Here is a 25,620-nt window from a genome sequence, read left to right as displayed (position 1 = left end):
AAGAGAGTTGTGTTGCCTACTAGGGGCTCGGATCAGGGATGTTGCAGAGAGGCTGCCTGCTCTACTAAATCCCACTGACTATTACCCACTTCTAGTTATCCATATGGGTGCTAGTGATAAAGATAGCAGTAGCCTGGAGAACATATGGAAGGACTACAGAGGCCTGGGTGATATGGTTAGGGACCCTGGAACTCAGATAGACTTTTTGTCAATTCTCCAGGATAAAGGGGAGGACCTTAAAAAGGCTAGGAGGATTGGCCAGGTTAATAAATGGTTAGAACAGTGGAGTCATAGTCAGGGGTTTGGGTATTTAGGACATGGGACTCAATTTGGGAGGCCAGGTCTACTGGGGGCTGGTGGATCTGGTGTGACAACAAAAGGGAAGAGCGATTTTGGTAGGAGGCTTGCCAGGCTGGTCAAGAAAGCTTTAAACAAGATGTGTTGGGGGAAGGGGGCATCATTCCATCCCAGAACACCCATTCAGTTGCCAGCACCTATTATAAGTGCTCAGAGCAATGTAGAGTTATTCCAGCTGCTCCAGCCAATGAGCCAGCTTCATTTGGAGCTCAGCTCAGATGCCTCTATACAAACGCCTCGACTATGAGGAACAAACAGGAGGAATTAGAGATGTGTGGACATCTGCGGGGATATGATATAATAGGTATCACAGAAACATAGTAGAATAACTGGAGTGTTGGAGTGGAAGGTGACAGGCTCTTTAGAAAAGTCAGGCCCGGTAAGAGGGAAGGGGGATTTGCCATTTATGTTAGGGATAGGCTGGAGAGTATGGAACTCTCTCTGGGGACAGGTGATCAGTTAACAGAGAGTTTGTGGGTCAGGGTTAAAGAGATAACAGCAATGGGAAACATTAATGTGGGGATCTCTTAGAGACCACCTGATCAAGAGGACTCTGTGGATGAAGTGCTCAATAGACAGATAGGAACAGCCTCACGCTCACATGCCCTTGTCCTCATGGGGGACTTCAACCACCCTGATATCTGTTGGAGGGACGGTACAGCCCAGCATAAGCAATCCAAGAGGTTCCTCGATTTTGTGGAAGACAACTTCCTCTTGCAGGTAACAGAAGAGCAGACAAGGACAGGTGTCAAGCTTGACCTTGTGCTCACCAACAGGGAGGGGCTGGTTGGAAATGTAATGCTCCAGGGAAGACTAGGCTGTAGCAATCATGAGATGGTCGAGTTCGAGATCCTCAGGACAGTGAGAAGAGCATGCAAGCTCACTGCCCTGGATTTCAAGGGAGAAGGCTTTGGCCTCTTCAGGAACCTGCTTAGTAAGGAACCTAGAGGGCATAAGGTACCTACGTATGGATTACATTATTTTCCAGAAAGTTCCCCGCATGAGTACAAAAATGTGGTGGTGGTCTCTGAGGGTCGTTTACTTCTTCCAACAATCTTCATCACTTTGGCAACCTCTGAAGCATACGCAGTAGATGCTTATAGCAGTTTAATTGGTTCGTTAACACCAGAGACATAATAATCCTCCTATACTCCTACTTATCAGTTAGTTTAACCGTAGCCTATCCTGGACACCTGCCATTCCCAGATACTCTTTATCCTTGCATCCTGTTCTTCTAGACTGTTTTTCTTAAAACAATGTCAACTATAACGATTTATCTTGTACAAGAATTCTCAGTATGTTCTCCAGCTGTACTCTATTTTTTTTTCTATGTATCAAGAGAAAGAACCTTAACAAAACCTAAATAACAAATACATAGAAAGCAGTGATTCTGCCCCTCTATTTTGCTCTCATGAGACCTCAATTGCAGTATTGTGTGCAGTTCTGGTGTCCTCAACATAAAAAGGACTTGGAACTGTTAGAACAAGTCCAGAGGAGGGCCACGAGGATGATCAGGAGACTGGAGCACCTTTCATATAAAGACAGGCTGAGAAAGTTGGGGCTGTTCAGCCTGGAGAAGAGCAGGCTGCATGGAGACCTCATAGCAGCCTTCCAGTATCTGAAGGGGGCCTACAGGGATGCTGGGGAGGGACTATTGATTCGGAGAAAACTCCAGGAACAAACTCGCCAACAAAGTTTTCAAGTTGACAAGCAGGTATTCTTTATTGCGGCGCCGAGAGACACGGGGGATAGCTCCACCTAGCGTGTGTTTCCCTTATTGCTACACAAGCCATCCTTATATAGCCCTTGGGCATACATACATATTCATGAGGTTACGTACGGATTACATCATTTTCCAGAAAGCTCCCCGCATGCGTACATAATTGTGGTGGTGGTCTCTGAGGGTCGTTTACTTCTTCCAACGATCTTCATCACTCTTGGCAGCCTCTGAAGCATGTGCAGTAGCTGTTTACACCAGTTTAGTTGGTTAGTTAGCACCAGAGACGTAATAGTCCCCTTGTCCTCCTACTTATCAGTTAGTTTACCCATAGCCCATCCTGGACACCTGCTATTCCCAGATACTCCCTATCCCTGCGTCCTGTTTTTCTAGACTGTTTTTCTTAAAACTACCTCAACTAGAACGATTTATCTTATGCCAGTATGTTCTCTATCTGTACTCTATTTTTTCTTCTATGTACTAAGCACCTCAGTTACTTTCCACTGCTACTGCTACAAAGCCATCAAACTTAACATTACTTACAACTAATTTTAAAGGTTTATATATTCCATTTTGTGATTTTATGTTTCCCTTGTTTCAATTCCCCCCTTTCTTTGTCCCTTTGCAAATTCTTTTGCAACATTTTATATATTACAATTACCATCAAAAGTCTTTTTAAAATACCTTCCCGCTTCTACTTGATGCTTGATTTCATGTCTCTTCCAATCTTCATAGCTGATCACAGATCATTTACAACACCAGAGGGAACATTGTATCATGATTCGGAGAAAACTCCAGGAACAAACTTGCCAACAAAGTTTTCAAGCTGACAAGCAGGTATTCTTTATTGCGGCGCCGGGAGACACGGGGGATAGCTCCTCCTAACGTGTGTCTCTCTATTGCTACACAAGCCATCCTTATATAGTACCTGGGCACACATACATATTCATGAGGCTACGTATGGATTACATCATTTTCCAGAAAGCTCCCCACATGCGTACAGAATTGTGGCGGTGGTCTCTGAGGGTCGTTTACTCCTTCCAACAATCTTCATCACTTCTGGCAGCCTTTGAAGCACGCGCAGTAGATGCTTATACCAGTTTAATTGGTTCGCTAGCACCAGAGACATAATAATCCCCCTATCCTCCTACTTATCAGTTAGTTTACCCGTAGCCTATCCCGGACACCTGCTATTCCCAGATACTCCTTATCCCTGTGTCCTGTTTTTCTAGACTGTTTTTCTTAAGACTACATCAACTATAACGATTTATCTTGTGCCAGTATGTTCTCTATCTGTACTCTATTTTTTTCTATGTATTATGCACCTCAGGAATTTTCCACTGCTACTGTTACAAAGCCATTGAACTTAACATTGCTTAAAACTAATTCTAAAGGTTTATAAATTCCATTTTGTGATTTTGTGTTCCCCTTGTTTCAATCATACCACAAGTAATCAATATTACAAAAATTAATATCAATATTCCTGCTACCAGGTAACCATGAAGTTAACTTTTTCCCTATTTCTTCAAAACCCCAGGAATTGTCATCCACAGCCATCTCATGAAATATCTTTGTTTGTTTCCAGATTTCCTCCAGATCTGTTTCAATTCTGCCACTTCGGTCTATATAGGAACAACAACTTTCATTGATTATAGAGCAGACCCCTCCTTGTGATGCCAATCACATGTCTAGGGCCATTCGGTTTTGTAATACCACCTTTGATAGGCTGGTTATTTCTTGTTGTTCTGCTTGGACTATATCAGTGTTCTTACTTTCCATTTCCTCTATGGTTGCTGAAATATTTACAATTGCTTTCTCTATTTAACTTACTCCTAAAGATGGAATTAACCCTCTCACAAAACCATGAAATGCAGTGTGCTGTTCAATAATAGGGTTAAACCCTCGCTTAATTCGTTTAACGAAACTTCTAATCCAGGTTCCGGAAGGATATCTGTCAATTATAGTAAAATTGGGTATTACAGCACCTAAGGTGTATGCCCCCTTCCAGTTGGGGGGTAAAGTCTTATAAGCATTTTCTCCACATAACCAATACCATCCTTTCCCTTTAGGAAGGGGCCACCATTGAACTACGATACCATCTATATTAATAGTGTGATTGCAATTTGAATGGTGACCTACATCTGTGGCATTTAAGCAAGTATGGTCTCCTACCCTGGTTCCTGGTGTAATACATCTTTGTGCACAGGTATAATATTTATTACCTGGATTAGGATTAACTATTCCAAATCTCAACCTTCCCTTTGAATACAAATTGCTAGTGTTCACCCACAGATTTGTCCATGAGACAGTGTTAAGAATTGGAACTCCAATTAATGGGAGTTCCAAGCTTTCTCCTGATTTAGGCAACTGTGCACACACCCAACAGTCACTACGATTAAAAACATCAGTGACATTTTGCATTAATTTTAGGTATAAGTTCTGGTTCCAAGCTTGTGTACCAGTTATCATATGAGTCCAAATTATGACCGACGCAATTTCATACGTAAGGGTCCTGAAGGTTCGATCTGCCATGTCTTCTCTGGTTCTGGTGCTTTCTTTATGCTTGAATAACGTATCCGAGCAGGTTGTTCCTTTATCTTCCCTGCTGTAAAGGTGGTCAGCAATATCTGGTACGGTCGACTCCACTTGTCCTGTAGAGGATCTCCTGAAAAATTCTTAACATAAACCCAGTCTCTAGATCTGAAAGGGTGAATCGGATAATCCAAACCTCTTGCTCTTGTCCCTGCTACTCTCTTATTTATCTACTCCAATTGTTTTCCCAGATTGATCAAAAACTGTCGGAGATAGCCTTCCCCTACTTCTTGAAGACTTTCTCCTTTAAACTGAGACTGATATGGTCTTCCATACAAAATCTCAAATGGGCTTACCCCTTCTTTCGACCGAGGTTTAGTTCGAATTCTTAATAGAGCCAGCGGTAATGCTTAGTATCAGTATAAATTCGTTTCCTGACAAATTTTACCAATCTGTTGTTTAATCAGGTGGTTCATCTTTTCTACTTGCCCACTGGCAGAGGCCTGTATGGAACATGTAGTTGCCAATCAATTTCTAATTTTTTGCTGATTTCTTGCAACAATTTTGCACTAAAGTGTGAACCCCGGTCAGAAGAAATTGCTGCTGGTACTCCCAAACGAGGTATTATTTCATTTAATAATGTTTTAATCACTTGTCTTGCATTATTTACCCTACAAGGAAATGCTTCTGGCCAGCCTGAAAAAGTATCTGTTAGTACCAACAAATATCGATAACCCCCTTTTCTGGGTAGTTCAGAAAAATCTATTTGCCATTGTTGTCCCGGATAATTTCCTCTCCCTGTTGTCCCACTTTGATTTCTGTTTTCAGTTTTAGGATTATCCCTAAGACATAGCTGACATTGCTTTGTCACTGATTGAATTGTAGTGTATAGATTTCTTCCTACAATTTGTTTGACTAAATGTTTATATAAAGAATTGCCACCCCAATGAGTTTTATTATGTTCTTCTTGAATTAACTTCCAGAGTTCGTTACAGGGGATTACAATTCGCCCATCAGGTATCTGAACCCAACCCTCTTTATTTTCTTGTCCCTTTAAATCCTCAATCAATTTTCTATCCTCTTTTGAATACCTAGGTTTAGATTTTTCAATTGTTAGTTTGCCATCAGGGATTAAGGACATGATTTGTGGTTGTTCAGCTGCTCGTTTGGCTTCAAAATCGGCCAAATTATTCTCAATTTCCTGATCAGAGTCATCTTGTTGATATCCTTTACAGTACATAATAGCTACTTCTTTAGGTAGCTGAACAGCTTCCAGTAATTGTAGAATTTCTGTAGCATGTTTAACCTGTTTACCTTGTGTGTTCAAAAGTCCTCGTTCTTTCCAGATAGCACTATGTGCATGAACCACACAAAATGCATATTTAGAATCAGTCCAAATATTTATCCTTTTATCTTTAGCCAATTCCAGGACTCTCGTTAATGCTATTATTTCTGCCTTCTGGGCAGAAGTATTCGAGGGTAATGGTTTAGCTTCTATTACCTGTGAAGTAGTAGTAACCGCATACCCTGCTTTCCATTTACCATTTTTCACGAAGCTACTACCATCAGTAAACCAAGAATCAGCATCTTCCAGAGGTTTTTCTTTTAAATCTGGTCAGCTTGAATATACAGTTTCTATGGTGGCCAGGCAGTCGTGTGTTAGTGGTTCTGTCGATTGTTCCTGCAAAAAGGATGCTGGATTGACAACGTTAGTGACCACAATTTCTATATCACCTTGTTCCACAAGGGTGGCCTGGTATTTTAAAAAACGTGAGGGAGATAACCAGTGGGCTCCTTTCTGCTCCAGGATTGCTGATACCACACTAGTACAGTAATCTTTTGTCCCAAGGTGTATTTGCGAGCTTCTTCAATATTCATGACAACTGTTGCCACAGCCCTTAGGCATCCGGGCCATCCTTTGCTCGCTTCATCCAGCTGTTTTGAAAAATATGCCACTGCCCTTCTGTAGGGTCCTAATTTCTGAGCAAGGACTCCTAAAGCTATTCCTTGTTTTTCATAGGAATATAACCAAAATGGTTTGGTCACATCCGGAAGTCCCAGAGCTGGAGCTCTCATTAACTCCATCTTTAAATTTCGAAAATCCCCCTCTGCTGTATCAGTCCAGTCCAAAGAGGGAGGCTTTCCCTTCAACAGTTCGTATAGTGGTCTTACCAGAACACCATAATCATGGATCCAAAGTCTGCACCATCCAGCCATTCCCAGGAATGTCCGGAGCTCCTTGACGGTCGATGGTTGTGGAGTCTGACAGATGGCTTCTTTTCTAGCAGTTCCGAGTTCTCTCTGTCCTCCTGTTATTTCATATCCTAGGTAGGAAACTTGGGTTTGGATTAGTTGGGCCTTTTGTTTGGATACCCGATAACCATTCAGTCCCAAAAAAGTTAATAATTCCACTGTCCACTGGATACATTCTTCCTTTGTTTCTGTAGCAATTAATAGGTCATCCACATACTGTAACAGAGTCCCCGTCTGAGTAGGTGGCTCCCATGATTCTAATTCTCGTGCTAGCTGATTTCCAAAAATTGTTGGACTGTTTTTAAACCCCTGGGGTAACACCATCCAAGTTAATTGAGTTTTTCTTCCTGTGTCAGGATTTTCCCATTCGAAAGCAAACAAATTTTGGCTTTCTTTGGCTAATGGTAAGCAAAAGAAAGCATCCTTTAAATCCAGGACGGCAAACCACTTTTGATTTAATTTTAATTTGGTTAATAAAGTATATGGATTAGTCACCACAGGGTGGATGTCCTCTACTGTTTTATTTATCGCCCTTAAGTCTTGAACTAGTCTGTAGCTTTTCCCCTCTGCTTTCTTTACTGGTAAAATGGGGGTGTTATATTCCGATTCACATTCCACTAATAGACCATATCTTAAAAACTTATCAATTATTTCTTTAATTCCCTCTTCTATCTTGTATTCTTAAAGGATACTGTTTTATCCGAACTGGGCAGGCCCCCCTTTTTATCTCGATTGTAATAGGCAAAGCATTCTTTGCCTTACCTGGAATTTCTGATGCCCAGACTCCTGGATATACCTGATTGAGGATTTCTTCTATTTCAGGTGAATTGGGCTTCCCGATTTCCTGTTGAATTAATTACACACTCAAAGCTTCAATTAATTGGTCATCATTTACTTTTAGTTCTATTTCACCCTTTTTAGAGCTTATGACTGCCTCCAAATGCTCCAATAAATCCCTTCCCAATAATGATTTGGGTGAGTTTGGCATATATAGAAATTTATGTACTCCAATTTGTTTCCCTATCTTATATTTCAAAGGTTTTCAAAAGAATGCTTTTTCCTGACGGCCAGTAGCTCCCACAACCATTACCGACTCTTTTCCTTTTAGTGACAGATTTTGGTTCAGAACCGAGTATGTTGCTCCAGTATCTATAAGAAATTCCACTTCTTTTTCTGTAGCCCCTAGCTTAATTTTAACCAGTGGATCCGCTAGGGTAGATTCCCCAGGTCCCCGTCAATCTAATTCCAATTCGGTGGTCAATTGAGTTTGCTGTTTTCTTTGAGGACACTCCCATTTCCAATGTCCAAACCTTTTGCAGTTTTCACATTGATCCTGACTGAGGGGAGTTCTCTTATAACCCCCCTCTCTGCCCCTCACTCCCATTCCTTGGCCGCGACCTCGATCCCTCATTCCCATTCCTTGGCCGCGACCTCGACCCCTCATTCCACTATATCCATCATTCGCATGGCTTAGTGCTGCAATCGTAGCTGTTGTTACGACCTTTCCTAATTTCTTTTCTTTAACTTGCTCTCTATTCCTGTATACTTTCCAAGCCACTTCCAGTAACTTTTCCATGTCTCTTATTTCAGTCACAGATAACTTTTGGAGTTTTCGCCTGATATCCTCTGATGACTGCCCCACAAAGGAATTTGCAAGCTGTAATTTTCCTTCCTCTGAGGAAGGATCCAGTGTGGTGCATTTTCACAGTTTCTCTGAGCTTATCCAGAAACTCCGTCGGTGACTCCCCTGGCCTCTGCCTTATTTCAAACAGCACTGACCAATTTACAGCTTTAGGTATAGCATAGCACAACCATTGCAATGCCAGCTGTCCGCTGAAGAGGCACAGCACCAGTATCCCTCCTGGCTCTTCAGCTCTGGGCGCAGGGGCGAAGCTATCGTGCTCGGCTCCGGGCACAGGGGCCCAGCGTTCGTGCTCGGCTCTGCTGTTAGGGCAGTGAGGGCACAGAGTGTTAGGGCGGCCAGGGCACCCTAAACCCTAACCGTGACCACCCTAACACTCTGTGCGCCCTGAGCCTCAAACAACAACTCTGTGCCCTGAGCCTCAAACTCACTCTGGGCCCTGAGCCTAAAACTGTGCCCTGAGCCTAAACCTCTGTGCCCTGATTCGGAGAAAACTCCATGAACAAACTCGCCAACAGAGTTTCAAGTTGACAAGCAGGTGTTCTTTATTACGGCGCCGGGAGACACGGGATAGCTCCTCCTAACGTGTGTCCCCGTATTGCTCTAGAGGCCATCCTTATATAGTCACTGGGAATATTACATCATTTCCAGAAAGTTTCCCGCATTCGTACAAAAATGTGATGGTTGTTCCCAGCTTAATTAACATTACAGACATAGCAATAATCCTGTTCTTTTACTTATCAATAGGTTTAACTGCTCCCATCCTGGCCATCAGCTAGTCCCAGGAGCTACCCATACCCTGGTCATTTTCCATTCCGTTTTTGTCACACCTTTTGTACTGAGGTTTTGAGGACCTGAAACTGCCTTCAAGCAAAACGGTTACTTTTCATTACAAAGCCAAACTTATCATTACTTTAGGTCTCCCCTATGAGTAATAATATACTTCAAACAATTGGGACACTTAGGTCTAATATACACTGGCCCTTATCCTAATAGGACATGGGCTGGTCTTAAAATAATTTCAACTATATCTGCATTTCCCATATCAAACTTACAGGAGTCAATATGAATTCCCTCAGTTACTTATCCAAGTCCTCTTGAGGGTCAGCTTGGTGTCTCCAGGTTCAGTCACAACTTTCCATTCTTTTATGGATCCTTTTATTCATGACACGTGTGTCCACCTTTTTTCAGCAGTTCTTATCGCCGTTTCTGTAGTTAAAAGAACAAGAAATGGTCCCTCCCAACGAGGGGATAAACTCTCTTCTTTTCAGCTTTTATGTCATTTTAGTTCTAATTCATTCACTGCAGCCACCCCATGGCACTCCCCCCAGGGCAGTCTCACTTCCAGGGTCCAGACTCCCCATAGCACACACACCGATCTGGTTCCACAGAAGAGCCTACTCCCCCACCTCTGCTCAACATTCCTTCTCCACCAGTTTCAAAGCAACCGCTTTCTTTTTATCCGCTTTCTATGTTTCCTCCTTTACTCCAGTCCACATTCATCCAACAACCCTTCAGTCCCATCTATCAACATGTCTGTTTCCATTTGTTTGCCTATCCCTGCACCCATCCCATGCTCAAACACAGGAGCTGCTCGAGCTCCCTCCTTAACTTTCTTTAACTTCTTAACAAATTTCCTAGTATCACAATCTGAACAACATCTCTTTAGCTTTTAGTTTTTCCTGTCCTTTTCCAAAGCCAAAATTAAGGGATCAGGAAGAGGTATATTAATTTTGCACTCTGGCACATCTGCATACATTACTTCATTCCATTTTCCTTGTCACCTCAAAACAACAGTAATTATAACAATGTATCATAATTCAAAGTTCCATTTTTGGGCCATTTTCCTTGATCTTCCAAAGTATATGAAGGTCAGCATTGGTTACAATATTTTACCAACGTTTTCTTGTTTACAGAGGCCCCAGAAGATCCTCTCAGTGATACGCGGATAGACTCCACAACTAGTTAAAGTTGTAAAGTAGGTATGCTTTTATTCAGCGCTGAGGTGCATGGGGATAGCTCCTGCAAAGCATGCACGCCTCAGGGTTGTTGTCCCTTTACACTTATTCTCTTAAGGTATACATAGACATGAGGTTGCTCAATCCGCCTATACATATTTATTATCTATCCCTGCTTCGTATTATAATGAGCCGGAAGGTCCTTTGCACTTGCGCAGTGCCCCTTCTGATCATGGGCAGGGGTCTCAGGATGAAGTAAATGAGTCTTCCTCCTGTGGGTAGGGGTCTTCAAGATGAAGTAAATGAGTCTTCCTCTTCTTAACCTTTTCACCTTTTAATCTTCAGACATGGACTTAGGGTTAGTTGGCGCCCAGTCTGCTTCTCCTGCGGCTTATCAGTAGGAACAAACATCTGTGTTTTTGTCATGGTCTTAAGGCTTGATCGCCCAGTCTACTTCTCCCTGGCTTATCAGCAGGACATTTCATCTGCTTTTGTCAGCAGAACTAGCATCTGATTCTTCCCCTCCAGCAGTAATCAATGCCTTGGCAAGGTGGCAATGGCAGATACTTAGGACAGACAATACTTTTGTTTAAGCAAAGGAATTCCTTTAACTCCCTTGTACAATTTCTCTGTATTACCCCCCTATACATTGGTTACCCGTGTATCATCAGTTCTTTCCAATGTGCCAAAATGTAACCCAATGGGCTTTTCTTCAGAATTTCCTTGTCTTCACCAGCTCCCATTTCAGCCAATCTTTTACAAATCTCTATAGTTTCTCAGTGCTCTGCAAATGCACTTATGAAAATACGAGAGCACCTAAACAAGTTTCAGTTACAGCAAAATTTCCTTTGCAATCATGCCTCTTAAATTTTTTTTTTGACATTTTTACAACTTTTTTTTCCAGTTTGTTTGTTTTTTTTTTCTTTTCTTTTAATCTTATACACAGGACAGAGACAGGACCCCAAAACATAGACACTTTGTCTGTCTCCGGCCACTCTCCTCGCGGAGACACGGAACCGCGGATTGGGACTCCACACTCGCTTCGTAGCTATGCTACGTCTTAGTCACACAGAAACACAAAGTTACACATGGGATCCCCCACTCACACTATGGTTCCGCTTACCCTCCTCACGGTTCTCAGAATTTGAGATACAGCAGAAACCTGGTGGGTTCGCTTACCCTTCACCTGCCCCCTAGCAGGTCCGTCCTGGCTCCCAGAACTTGGGATACAGCGAAAACCCGGGCTCACCTGATCCGCTCCCAGGATCGCTAGCAGCCGCTCTATCGGTCGGCGAGCCCCCCGCTTGCAAGCCATACCAACCAAGGGGAACTTCACTGTGCGACAGACATCTCTGCGCGCCATACCAGCAGCCCCGGGACACGCGTACGCCTTACAGGCCACCTAAATTACCAAAACCTAAATTATCAAAACCCAAATTACCAAAACCCCAAGCATACCGTTTCTCTGCAGCCGGCACAGGTTGTTGTCTGTCCCCGCAGTGAGCAGACGAGAAGTGGAGCTCCTCCACGCAAACAGCCTGTGGCGCCGAGGATGTCCACCCCTGGCCGATCCTGCAGCCGGACAGAGGTCTCCTGCCTGGCTCTCCAAATTGATGCACGGATAGACTCCATAACTAGTTAAAGTTGTAAAGTAGGTATGCTTTTATTCAGCCCTGAGGTGCATGGGGATAGCTCCTGCAAAGCATGCACTCCTCAGGGTTGTTGTCCCTTTACATTTATTCTCTTAAGGTATACATAGACATAAGGTTGCTCAATCCGCATATACATATTTATTCTTCCTCCTGTGGGTAGGGGTCTTCAAGATGAAGTAAATGAGTCTTCCTCTTCTTAAACTCTACACCTTTTAATCTTCAGACATGGACTTAGGGTTAGTTGGCGCCCAGTCTGCTTCTCCTGCGGCTTATCAGTAGGACCAAACATCTGTGCTTTTGTCATGGTCTTAAGGCTTGGTGCCCAGTCTGCCTCTCCTGCCGCTTATCAGCAGGACCTTTCATCTGCTTTTGTCAGTAGAATTAGCATCTGTTTCTTCCCCTCCAGCAGTAATCAATGCCTTGGCAAGATGGCAATGGCAGGTACTTAGGACAGACAATACTTTTGTTTAAGCAAAGGAATTCCTTTAACTCCCTTGTACAATTTCTCTGTATTACCCCCCTGTACATTAGTTACCCGTGTATCATTTCCAATGGGCCAAAAATGCACCCTAAAGGACTCTTTTTCAAGATTTCTCCACTCTGCTGATTTCCCATTATCAATCTCGCATTCACACACACACACGGGATCCCACACACACACTCCACACAGTTACAACACTTGAGATAGAGACTAAAATCGTATCAAACAATTAATAGTTATAACCTGTCGCCAACACTAAAATCACAAGATGAAAAACATCACTATAACAAGCCACAGAATAGACACTCCACAGTTACAGTACTTGAAACAGAGACACATTTATAGCAGTCTGTCACCAATACCAAAAATCACAAGACCAAAATCACAACTGTAACAAGCCACAATAGAAGTCAAATACCAGTAAAATCCAAAACCCTTCCTGTAAGACACCCACTGTGTCTTGTAGGACCCTAACCACAAGGTGCCCACTGCCTCCTCTGACTGTAAACCACAGGACACCCGCTGCCTCTTGTTTTACACCTTTTGTAAAAGACACCTACTGTGTCTTGCAGACCCAAACTACAAGATGCCCACTGCCTCCTGTGATTGTAAACTGGTAAAAACCTTTTCTACAAGACGCCTACTGCCACTGCGTCTTGCATGACCCAAACCACAAGATACCCACTGCTTCTTGGGGGTGTATACCAAACGGACACTAGCAGCCGGGTATACGCCTTTACCCACGAGATTTGCTATCTCGATTTACGGAAGGCTTCCTCACCATGCGTATGCTTACCAAACCAATTTACAATGCCTTCTACAAGACGCCTACTGCCACTGCGTCTTGCAGGATCCCCCCTTAAATATAAAAGAATACCTTTTCTGAAGATGGTCCTTGTCTGCTCCCGTAGTGATCCGAATGAGTCGAGGGGTCCCTCCGGGAAAAACTCCCAAGGGCCCTAGGGAGCCCTGTCCTCAGCTTGTCCTGCAGCCAAGCAGAGAGGGTCCCATCTGGGGTGCCAAATTGATTCGGAGAAAACTCCATGAACAAACTCGCCAACAGAGTTTCAAGTTGACAAGCAGGTGTTCTTTATTACGGCGCCGGGAGACACAGGGGATAGCTCCTCCTAACGTGTGTCCCCGTATTGCTCTAGAGACCATCCTTATATAGTCACAGGGAATATTACATCATTTCCAGAAAGTTTCCCGCATTCATACAAAAATGTGATGGTCATTCCCGGCTTAATTAACATTACAGACATAGCAATAATCCTGTTCTTTTACTTATCAATAGGTTTAACTGCTCCCATCCTGGCCATCATCTAGTCCCAGGAGCTACCCATCCCCTGGTCATTTTCCATTCTGTTTTTGTCACACCTTTTGTACTGAGGTTCTGAGGACCTGAAACTGCCTTCAGGCAAAACAGTTACTTTTCATTACAAAGCCAAACTTATTATTACTTTAGAACTGATTACATTTTGTGCCTCCTTGTTTCAGCCCTGAGCCTCCAACAACAGCTCTGTGCCCTGAGACTAAAACTCTCTGCCCACAAGCTAGCTTCCAAATGCATTTGAAACACATCAATAGAACTTATGTTTGTAAATATACATAAAAGCATTTAAACATGTTCAGCATACTGCTTTAAAAAGTAAAGTCTTATCAGTGATACACGGGTAACCAATGTACAGGGGGGTAATACAGAGAAATTGTACAAGGGAGTTAAAGGAATTCCTTTGCTTAAACAAAAGTATTGTCTGTCCTAAGTATCTGCTATTGCCACCTTGCCAAGGCATTGATTACTGCTGGAGGGGAAGAATCAGATGCTAGTTCTACTGACAAAAGCAGATGAAAGGGCCTGCTGATAAGCCTGGGAGAGGCAGACTGGGCGACCAAGCCTTAAGACCATGACAAAAGCACAGATGTTTGGTCCTACTGATAAGCCGCAGGAGAAGCAGACTGGGCGCCAACTAACCCTAAGTCCATGTCTGAAGGTTAAAAGGTGTAAAGGTTAAGAAGAGGAAGACTCATTTACTTCATCTTGAAGACCCCTACCCACAGGAGGAAGACTCATTTACTTCATCCTGAGACCCCTGCCCATGATCAGAAGGGGCACTGCGCAAGTGCAAAAGACCTTCCGGCTCATTATAATACGAAGCAGGGATAGATAATACATATGTATAGGCGGATTGAGCAACCTCATGTCTATGTATACCTTAAGAGAATAAATGTAAAGGGACAACAACCCTGAGGTGTGCATGCTTTGCAGGAGCTATCCCCATGCACCTCAGCGCTGAATAAAAGCATACCTACTTTACAACTTTAACTAGTTGTGGAGTCTATCCGTGCATCATCAGTAAAAGTAGTAAGTCTCAACACTTACCTTGCTTTAGCTGCATTACAGATGACTGCTTGAGGCTGGCTGAATCTCCCATTAATGGATTTTGAATGGAGTTCTCTTTCTCCACCTCCTGTTTCAGAAGCCTCTTACTCTCTTTTGATATACATCTTCCCATGACAAGCTTGATATGAAATATTGCAATTAAAAGCCATTTCCAAGTCCAATCATATATACCAGAGAAAGGGCACACCAGTCCCACATACTTTGCCTTGCAGTGGTACTTCTGTGGCAGCACTTCATGGCACCTGGAAAACAGACATAATTTGCTCCTCAGACTGCAAGCCTTTACCTGCAGCTCTTCACTGTAGTGCCTCAAATAGGTGTAAGGAGTTAGTTCATAAGTCAGCAGCCAAATGTTTTGCTCAAGGCAAAGAAATACATGAAAAAGCCCCAGAGAAGCGCCAGCTGTTCTCTGTGGATGAGGCAGTTTGTGAGGAAGAGGACACAGCACTCCCGGCTACCTGGCAGTAAGCCCCTCTGGTGCCGCAGCACAGGCTCACCCTCAGAGCCGTGTCCTCCACACTGCCCGGAAACCTTGCAAGGATCTCCACACCTCTCAGGGAAACAAGAGCAGACCAGGCCACCTCAAGACTCCCACAGCAGGAGAAGAGACCTCTGCCAGCCCAAGCCCAATTTCAAAGTACCCAAGAAGAGAAGGCCCAGCAGCAGCCAAGTCCAGTCAGGAGTCTATCAGGCTTGAGAACAAGCAGCAATCCAGTCCACAACTCACCATCAGGTCCAGCAATTGCCAAGCTGCTTTGTAATTATAGAGAAGATCAAGCCGGGCACAGTCAGTCTGAAGTCCAGATTAAGAATCTTCACAGGCATTAACAGAGCTGAAAAGCAGCATTCCTCCTACAGAAGCTAAAGAGCAACTGGGGTGCAGAGCTGGGTTTAAATAGGGCTCCTGGGTATGGCTTGATGCACAGGTGAGGCTGTTTAGGGTCATTAAGGCCTTAAGGAGGCACCTGAGAGCAATGGAAAATTCTTGTTCTATCCACAGGGCCCACAGAGTGAGGTGTGATTGTAGTATTGTGATGGGGTTTTGTTCCATCTGTTAGCTGGTTGGTCTTCTTCCTCACCTAGCCTCAGAAACATTCTATCAAATTAATGTTCTGTGCATGAGAAGACAGCCACGCAACCACTTCATTTGTGTGTGATTTGGTAAATCCTCTTGGAGACTTTATGATTCTGTTCAGTTCTGGGAGACTTTGGAAGAGTGGGTACATAAACACAACCCTCAGCAAGGCACACACCATTCTGAGTGGGCAGTTCCTAATAGCCCCTGTACTGTTTATTTCACGTTAATTTCACCCTACAAGGAGGTAAGGTGTTCACTTTCCATTCAGATCTGAATAGAAATTTAAGACAGGATTTTTATTCTACCCATTACTTACTAGTTTTAAACTGCTTTTGGTTGCTTCTTAAATATTTATGGTTACTTTTTACCTATTTTAAGCTGTTCTTGCCTATTTGTAACCTGGTTTAGGCTATTTCTAATCTCTTGTTGCCCAGTTCTAACTCTTTTGAAGCCATTCCGGCTATTTCCAAGCCATTTTGGTCTATTTCTTACTCATTTCTTACCAATTTCTAACCTGGTTTTGCCCTTTCCTAACTTGTTTTAACTGCCTTATGGCCATGTTTATCTTACTCTTGTCCATTTCTAACCCTTTTTAAGATTCTTTTGGCAAATTGTAAACAATGGAGAGGCTTTTCCATCTTATTCTGCCCATTCCTTACTAGTTTTAAGCTGGTTTTGGTTACTTAAATATTTATGGTCATTTCTGGCCTGTTTTAAGCTGCTCTTGCCTATTTCTAATCTGCTTTAGGCTATTTCTAACCTCTTGATGCCCAGTTCTAACTCTTTTGAAGCCATTCTGGCTATTTCCAAGCCATGTTGGTCCATTTCTTGTCATTTCTGTCCTGGTTTTGCCCTTTCCTAACTTGGTTTAACTCCTGTATGGTCATTTTTATCTTACTTGTGGTTGTGTCTGGAATCATTTGGTTATGTCAGACCTGGTTCTCGGGCTCCTCAGGAGCCCAGTTGCTTTGCTCTTGGGTCTGTGCATGTGATCCGGGCAGATGTGCTGTTCCGTCTGGGAGGTACTGTGCCTCTGTAGGTTATTCTCTGTTTGTGGTGTCACAGCATGTGTAGTGTTTTGCGTGTGTGTGTGTACCTTGGAGTTGCTCTGCTCGTGGTGTGTAGTTGGGCCAGGTGCAGCATCTGTAGTGCAAGTCTGTGTGTATTATGATCAGAAACAGATCTTGAGCATTTCCTTGGGATGGAGGTTACAGGTTCTGGGCTCAGCAATAGTCTCTAGACTAAAAGCTGTGTGGGTATTAACATAGTAGTTGTTTAGCAACTCAGTGATAATTTCACCAGTGTTTTTTCAGATCTCTGCTCTGAAGCAGTTGTCAACGTGATGAAAGCAGGCTTGAACCAAGGCTCTGTGGCAGAGATGCAGAGCAGCCGGTAGACACTCTTGCAGCCCCCACAGTGATCCCATAAAGATGACATGACAATGATCCTGGGGGGGGAGGGGGAGGGGGCGGGGGCGGTTTGGCGCCGGGCGCGGCTCGCTGCTGCCATCTTGTGTCCAGAGTTGGGTACTGCAGCCCTGTCTCCACGCATGAGCTGTGGTGCTCCCTGTCCCCGGAAGTGGCCGGTGTCATGTGGTGCCTGCTGGTTTCCCACTCCTCTGATTGGCTGCGGCGCTTGTCAATCACACTTAGTCCCGCCGCCCTCCGACACCGCCCCCCCCACTCCTCTGATTGGCTACGGCGCATGTCACCTGCTCCTAGCCCCACCCCTCTCCGACAGCGTCTATGGGGGTCTGGAGTTCCTACATGGGGGTCTATGGGGGGATTTAGGGGCTGGAGACTCTACATGGGGGTCTATGGGGGGATTGGGGATCTGTGGGCGTCTGGAGTCCTACATGGGGGTCTGTGGGGGGATTGGGGGTCTGGAGAGGAATTATGGGGTCTGTGGGGGTCTGGAGACCCCACATGGGGGTCTATGGGGGGATTGGGGGTCTGGAGAGGAATTATGGGGTCTGTGGGGGTCTGGAGACCCTACATGGGGGTCTATGGGGGGATTGGGGGTCTGGAGAGGAATTATGGGGTCTGTGGGGGTCTGGAGACCCTACATGGGGGCCTGTAGTGGTCTGGATACCCTGCATGGTGTGAAATACGAGTCCACTTCTCTAAACAAGATAACAAGGTTTTATTAAGGGACAAAGTCAATAAAGCAAAAGCAAACAGTGCTGGGCGCGTGACCGTAGCCAGAGGCGCAAATGATTAGTATTTGTTGCAGGTTTATGTACTTTCACAATTCCATTAGTCATGATGCGCAGATAGACTCCACAACTAGTTAAAGTTGTAAAGTAGGTATGCTTTTATTCAGCGCTGAGGTGCATGGGGATAGCTCCTGCAAAGCATGCACACCTCAGGGTTGTTGTCCCTTTACATTTATTCTCTTAAGGTATACATAGACATGAGGTTGCTCAATCCGCCTATACATATGTATTATCTATCCCTGCTTCGTATTATAATGAGCCGGAAGGTCTTTTGCACTTGCGCAGTGCCCCTTCTGATCATGGGCAGGGGTCTCAGGATGAAGTAAATGAGTCTTCCTCCTGTGGGTAGGGGTCTTCAAGATGAAGTAAATGAGTCTTCCTCTTCTTAACCTTTACACCTTTTAACCTTCAGACATGGACTTAGGGTTAGTTGGCGCCCAGTCTGCTTCTCCTGCGGCTTATCAGTAGGACCAAACATCTGTGCTTTTGTCATGGTCTTAAGGCTTGGTCGCCCAGTCTGCCTCTCCCAGGCTTATCAGCAGGCCCTTTCATCTGCTTTTGTCAGTAGAACTAGCATCTGGTTCTTCCCCTCCAGCAGTAATCAATGCCTTGGCAAGGTGGCAATGGCAGGTACTTAGGTCAGACAATACTTTTGTTTAAGCAAAGGAATTCCTTTAACTCCCTTGTACAATTTCTCTGTATTACCCCCCTGTACATTGGTTACCCGTGTATCAGTCCCCCCTTTTTCTATAAAGTGAGTAAATTCTTTTACTCTATTATTTATGATAGACCTATCCATGTTCCTTCTATTGATTTATGAAGTAATTTTGATAAAATTATACCTGGAGAAGGCCTTGGTTAAGTATATCTCTGAACCATCCAGTAGCTCCTCATCCAATCCATTTCCAACAATTTTAAGCTTTTGCATATTCTCCTGCAATTTTTAAGCTTGGCATGGATTGATTCAGAATGATCAGATAAGTTAATGCAACACATACCTTCGAAATCCTCACAACCATGTCCATGGGCCTATAATTAGATGGTTCATTTTCTCCACCTGACCACTTGACTGTGGGTGGTAGGGAGTATGAAATTGCCAATCAATACCTAGTTGTTTGTTAATTTGTTGTACCACACTTGAAATAAAATGTGGTCCTCTGTCTGAAGATATAGTGGCTGGAACTCCAAATCGTGGTATTATTTCCTGTAACAATATTTTTGTTCCCTCTCAGGATTTTGCACTTCTAGTTGGAAAAGCTTCTGGCCAACCTGAAAAGGTGTCTGTTAGTACCAACAAATGCCTATACCCCCTTTCCTTGGCAGTTCTGTAAAACCAATCTACCATTGTTGGCCTGCTCCATTTGTTCCCTTTTAGATTTTTCCAGATTGCAGTGTTGCTTATATTACTCTCCATTGCCTCCCAGGGCCATCTCTCTCCCTGGTTAGTTCCCCCAAAAACACAGCAGTTAGTTACATTCAATCCTTTAGCTATATATTCAGCAAGATTTACAAAGAGATTTTTAGCAACTTTGGGAATTTCATATTGGACTCCAGTTTCCATTTAATGATAATAAATGATGCTGTATTGACTCTTTATATTTTTCTTTGATTTTCATACTAATAGTCACACCTGGGTCTTCTCCAGTTCCATATGTCTTAAGTCCAATTTTAGTTATTTCTTTCTGTTTCCAATTTTTCAAATCTATGAGTTAAATTTACTGGATTGCAGGCATGGGTTGTACAGCTAATCATATCCCCAGCCTGCAGTATTCCAGCGTATACAAGACCATCCTTTTCTCCACAGAGGTGTGATGACTGATACCTAGCTGTTTGATTAGGTACATAATCAGGATTTATATGACATTGGTATCCACCTGGGCAAATATATTTTGGTTGGCTACTATAGTACCACCTCCACTCTAAACTTCCACAATTAGTATCTAAATTATCATCTATAATATCACATGCATCAAAAATTATTGACAGTGAGGTTCTCGAATTGGTTATAACTTCATTATAACTTACTCCAATTAATCTTCCTTCTTCTGAATTTGTCCTCACTGAGTTTGATTATATATGCAACTGCCTATCTTTGTTCCTTTGCATTCATAAAAGCTGTGGTAGATCAGTACTTGAGAGGTTACTCTCCCTTGTCTAGTTGTGGTAATGCATTCACTACAGTTGTTGTGAATGATTTTAGAAGCCACAGCATTTTCCCATATGGTTCCTATCAGAACTGACACCAAAAGAGGTCCGGTCAGGATAATAGTGCTCAGCGGTCACAGCCCCAGGGGTTGCAGCCCTCGGCAGACCTTTTCAGCTGCAGCACCGATTCCCTCCGGTCTTGCCCTCTCTGGTAGGTTAAAGGTATATTCCCCGTCGGCTACTATGACAGTAGTATTTGACCCACAACAACTGTTCCAATGAGGTGGTAATTTCACATCGAATGCAAAAGAACTGTAATTGATTCCTCAAAAAAATTGTTCCTGGTCTCCTCTACGAGTAATAATATGCTTCAAACAATTGGGACACTTAGGTCTAATATACAAATGGCACTATTTGCATATAGGACATGGACTGGTACTGGCCCTTATCCTATGGTTTCTTAAAATAATTTCAACTATATCTGCATTTCCCATATCAAATTTACAGGAGTCAATATAAATTCTCTCAGTTACTTATCCAAGTCCTCTTGACGGTCAGCTTGGTGTCTCCGGGTTCAGTCACAACTTTCCATTCTTTTATGGATCCTTTTATTCATGACACGTCAGCTTTGCTACACTGACACTGCCCTTGATGCCACAACTAGCTTTTACTACTAAAAGTTCATTGCAAAGCAGCCTGTGCTGTGAAATCCTGCCTTGTTCTACATATGTACAAACATCTAAAAAGTGCTGCACAAAGACTTAGCAGCACGGAGAGATGGTGCTGGGAATCATCAGCAAACACTATTTGCAAAAGTGGCACTGCCGTTTCTGTCAAAACTAACTTTTACACCTACATGAGCCTCTGAATCGATCCTCTGCTGGAAAAAAGGTCTGCTTCCATGGTGCACAGAAGCATCAATGTAAGAACTGTGCTCCACAACCGAATTGCCTGCAGTCAGAGATGGTGCTAGGAATCATCACTGCACAGTCAGCTTTGCTATAGTGTCACCCCCCTTGTTGCCACAACTAACATTTACTGCTAATGGTTCATTGCAAAGCAGCCTGTGCGGTAAAATCCTGCCTTGTTCTACACATGTCCAAATATTATAACAGTGCAGCACACAGACTTAGCAGCACAGAGAGATGGTGCTGGGAATCATCAGCACACACTATTTGCAAAAGTGACACTGCCGTTTCAGTCACAACTAACTTTTACACCTACATGAGCCTCTGAATCGATCCTCTGCTGGAAAAAAAGGTCTGCTGCCATGCTGCATACAAGCATCAATGTCAGAACTTTGCTGCACAACCGAATTGTCTGCAGTGAGAGATGGTGCTGGGAATCATCACTACACAGTCAGCTTTGCTATAATGCCACTGCCCTTGTTGCCACAACTAACTTTTACTGCTAATGGTTCATTGCAAAGCAGCCTGTGAGGTGAAATCCTGCCTTGTTCTACACACGTACAAATATTTCCACGGTGCAGCACACAGATTTAGCAGCAGGGAGAGATGGGGCTGGGAAACATCACTTCACAATCAGCTTTGGTATACTGACACTGCCCTTGATGCCACAACTAAGTTTTACTGCTAAGAGTTCATTGCAAAGCAGCCTGTGCTGTGAAATCCTGCAGTGTTCTACACACGAAAAAACATATCAACGGTGCAGCACACAGACTTAGCAGCAGGGAGAGATAGTGCTGGGAATCATCAGAACACATTATTTGCAAAAGTGGCACTGCCTTTGCTGTCACAACTAAGTTTTACAACTACATGAGCCTCTAGATGGAACCTGTGCTGGAAAACAGGTCTGCTGACATGCTGCACACAAGCACCAATTTCAGACCCGTGCTTTACAACCGAATTACCTGCACTCAGAGATGGTGCTGGGAACCATCAGCACACACTATCTGCAAAAGTGTCACTGCTTTTGCTGTCACAACTAACTTTGACACCTACATGAGCCTCTGGATCGAAGCTGTGCTGGAAAACAGGTCTGCTGACATGCTGCACACAAGCATCAATGGCAGAACTGTGCTTTACAACCGAATTACCTGCACTCAGAGATGGTGCTGGGAACCATCAGTACACATGTATGCATTGAAATAAAGACACTACCCTCGATACCACAACTAAACTTTACTTCTAAAATTTCAAGCAAGGCAGCCTGTGCTGTGAAATCAAATCCTGACCTGGTCTGCACATGTACAAACGTTTAAACAGTGCTGCACCCCCGACATAGCAGCACTCAGAGATGGTGCTAGGAGTCATCAGCACACACTATTTGCAAAGGTGGTACTCCCTTTGCTGTCAAAACCAACTTTGACACCTACATGAGCCTCTCGATTGAACCTGTGCTGGAAAACATGTATGCTGACATGCTGCACACAAGCACCAATGTCAGAAATCTGCTACACAACCGAACTGCCTGCTCTTAGAGATGGTGCTGGGAGTCATCAGCAGACCCTAATTGCAAAGGTTGCACTGCCTTTGCTGTCACAACTAAGTTTTACACCTACATGAGCCTCTGGATGGAATCTCTGCTTGAAAACAGGTCTGCTGACATGCTGCACACAAGCACCAATTTCAGAACTGTGCTTTACAACCGAATTACCTGCACTCAAAGATGGTGCTGGGAACCATCAGCACACACTATCTGCAAAGGTGTCACTGCTTTTGCTGACACAAATAACTTTGACACATACATGAGCCTCAGGATCGAACCTGTGCTGGAAAACAGGTCTGCTGAAATGCTGCACACAAGCATCAATGGCAGCACTGTGTTTTACAACCAAATTAGCTGCACTTAGAGATGGTGCTGGGAACCATTGGCACACATGTAAGCTTTGAAATAGAGACTGCCCTTGATGCCAGAACTAAATTTTACTACTAAAAGTTCATTGTAAAGCAGACTGTGCTGTGAAATCAAATAATGACATGCTCTGAACATGTACAAACATTTAAACAGTGCTGCACACCCGACATACCAGCACGGAGAGATGGTGCTGGGAGTCATCAGCACACACTTTTTGCAAGGGTGGCACTGCCTTTGCTGTCACAACCAACTTTGACACCTACATGAGCCTCAGGATCGAACCTGTGCTGGAAAACAGGTCTGCTGACATGCTGCACACAAGCACCAATGTCAGAAATCTGCTACACAACTGAATTGAATGCTCTTAAAGATGGTGCTGGGAGTCATCAGCACACAATATTTACAAAGGTGGCACTGCCTTTGCTGTCACAACCAACTTTGACACCTACACGAGCCTCTGGATCGAACCTCTGCTGGAAAACAGGTCTGCTAACATGCTATACACAAGCATCAATGAGAGAACTGTGTTTTACAACTGAATTACCTGCACTTAGAGACGGTGCTGGGAACAGTCAGCACACACTATTTGCAAAGATGGTACTGTCTTTTCTGTCACAACCAACTTTGACACCTACATGAGCCTCTGGATCGAACCTGTGCTGGAAAACAGGTCTGCTGGCATGCTGCACACAAGCCTCAATGGCGGAACTGTGCTTTACAACCGAATTGCCTGCAGTCAGAGATGGTGCTGGGAACCATCAGTACACATGTATGCTTTGAAATAAAGACACTCCCCTCGATGCCACAACTAAATTTTTCTACTACAAGTTCATTGCAAAGCAGCCTATGCTGTGAAATCAAATCCTGACCTGCTCTGCACATGTACAAACATTTAAACAGTGCTGCACACCCGACATAGCAGCACGGAGTTATGGTGCTGGCAGTCATCAGCTGCTGTCTGTGTGCCGCACTGTCATAATATGTGTACATGTGTAGAACAAGGCTGTATTTCACAGCACAGGCTGCATAGCAATGAACTGTTAGTAGTAAAAGTTAGTTGTGGCATCAAGGGCAGTGTCACTATAGAAATGCTGACTGTGCAGTGATGATTCCCAACACCATCTCAGACTGCAGGAAATTCGGTTGTGGAGCACAGTTCTGACATTGATGCTTGTGTGCAGCATGGCTGCAGACCTTTCATACAGCAGAGGATCGATTCAGAGGCTCATGTAGCTTTAGATGTTAGTTGTGACAGAAACGGCAGTGCCACTTTTGCAAATATTGTGTGCTGATGATTCCCAGCACCATCTCTCCGTGCTGCTAAGTCTGTGTGCTGCACTGTTGAAATGTTTGTACATGTGTAGAACAAGGCATGATTTCACAGCACAGGCTGCTTTTCAATGAACTTTTTGTAGTAAAAGTTAGTTGTGGCATCAAGGGCGGTGGCACTATAGCAAAGCTGACTGGGTAGTGATAATCCCCAGCACCATCTGTGACTGCAGGCAATTCGGGTGTAGAGCTCAGTTCTGACATTGATGCTTGTGTGCAGCATGGCTGCAGACCTTTTTTCCAGCAGAGGATCGATTCAGAGGGTCATGTAGGTGTAAAAGTTAGTAGTGAAAGAAACGGCAGTGCCACTTTTGCAAATAGTGTGTGCCGATGATTACCAGCACCATGTCTCCGTGCTGCTAAGTCTGTGTACAGCACTGTTGAAATGGTTGTACATGTTTAGAACAAGGCATGATTTCACAGCAAAGGCTGCTTTTCAATGAACTTTTAGTAGTAAAAGTTAGTTGTGGCATCAAGGGCGGTGGCACTATAGCAAAGTTGATTGTGCAGTGATGATTCCTAGCACCATCTCCGACTGCAGGCAATTCGGTTGTGGAGCTCAGTTCTGACATTGATGCTTCTGTGCAGCATGGCTGCAGACCTTTTTTCCAGCAGAGGATCGATTCAGAGGCTCATGTAGGTGTAAAAGTTAGTAGTGACAGAAACGGCAGTGCCACTTTTGCAAATAGTGTGTGCTGATGATTCCCAGCACCATCTCTCCGTGCTGCTAAGTCTGTGTGCTGCACTGTTGAAATATTTGTACATGTGTAGAACAAGGCTGTATTTCACAGCACAGGCTGCTTTGCAATGAACTTTTAGTAGTAAAAGTTAGTTGTGGCATCACGGGGTGTGGCACAATAGCAAACCTGTCTGTGCAGTGATGATTCCTAGCACCATCTCCGACTGCAGGCAATTCGGTTGTGGAGCTCAATTCTGACATTGATGCTTGTGTGCAGCATGGCAGCAGACCTTTTTTCCAGCAGAGGATCGATTCAGAGGCTCATGTAGGTGTAAATGTTAGTTGTGACAGAAACGGCTGTGCC

Source organism: Melopsittacus undulatus (genome assembly GCF_012275295.1).
Source record: "Melopsittacus undulatus isolate bMelUnd1 chromosome W unlocalized genomic scaffold, bMelUnd1.mat.Z SUPER_W_unloc_3, whole genome shotgun sequence".
Lineage (NCBI taxonomy): Eukaryota > Metazoa > Chordata > Aves > Psittaciformes > Psittaculidae > Melopsittacus > Melopsittacus undulatus.
Note: the sequence above shows the minus strand (reverse complement) of the source record.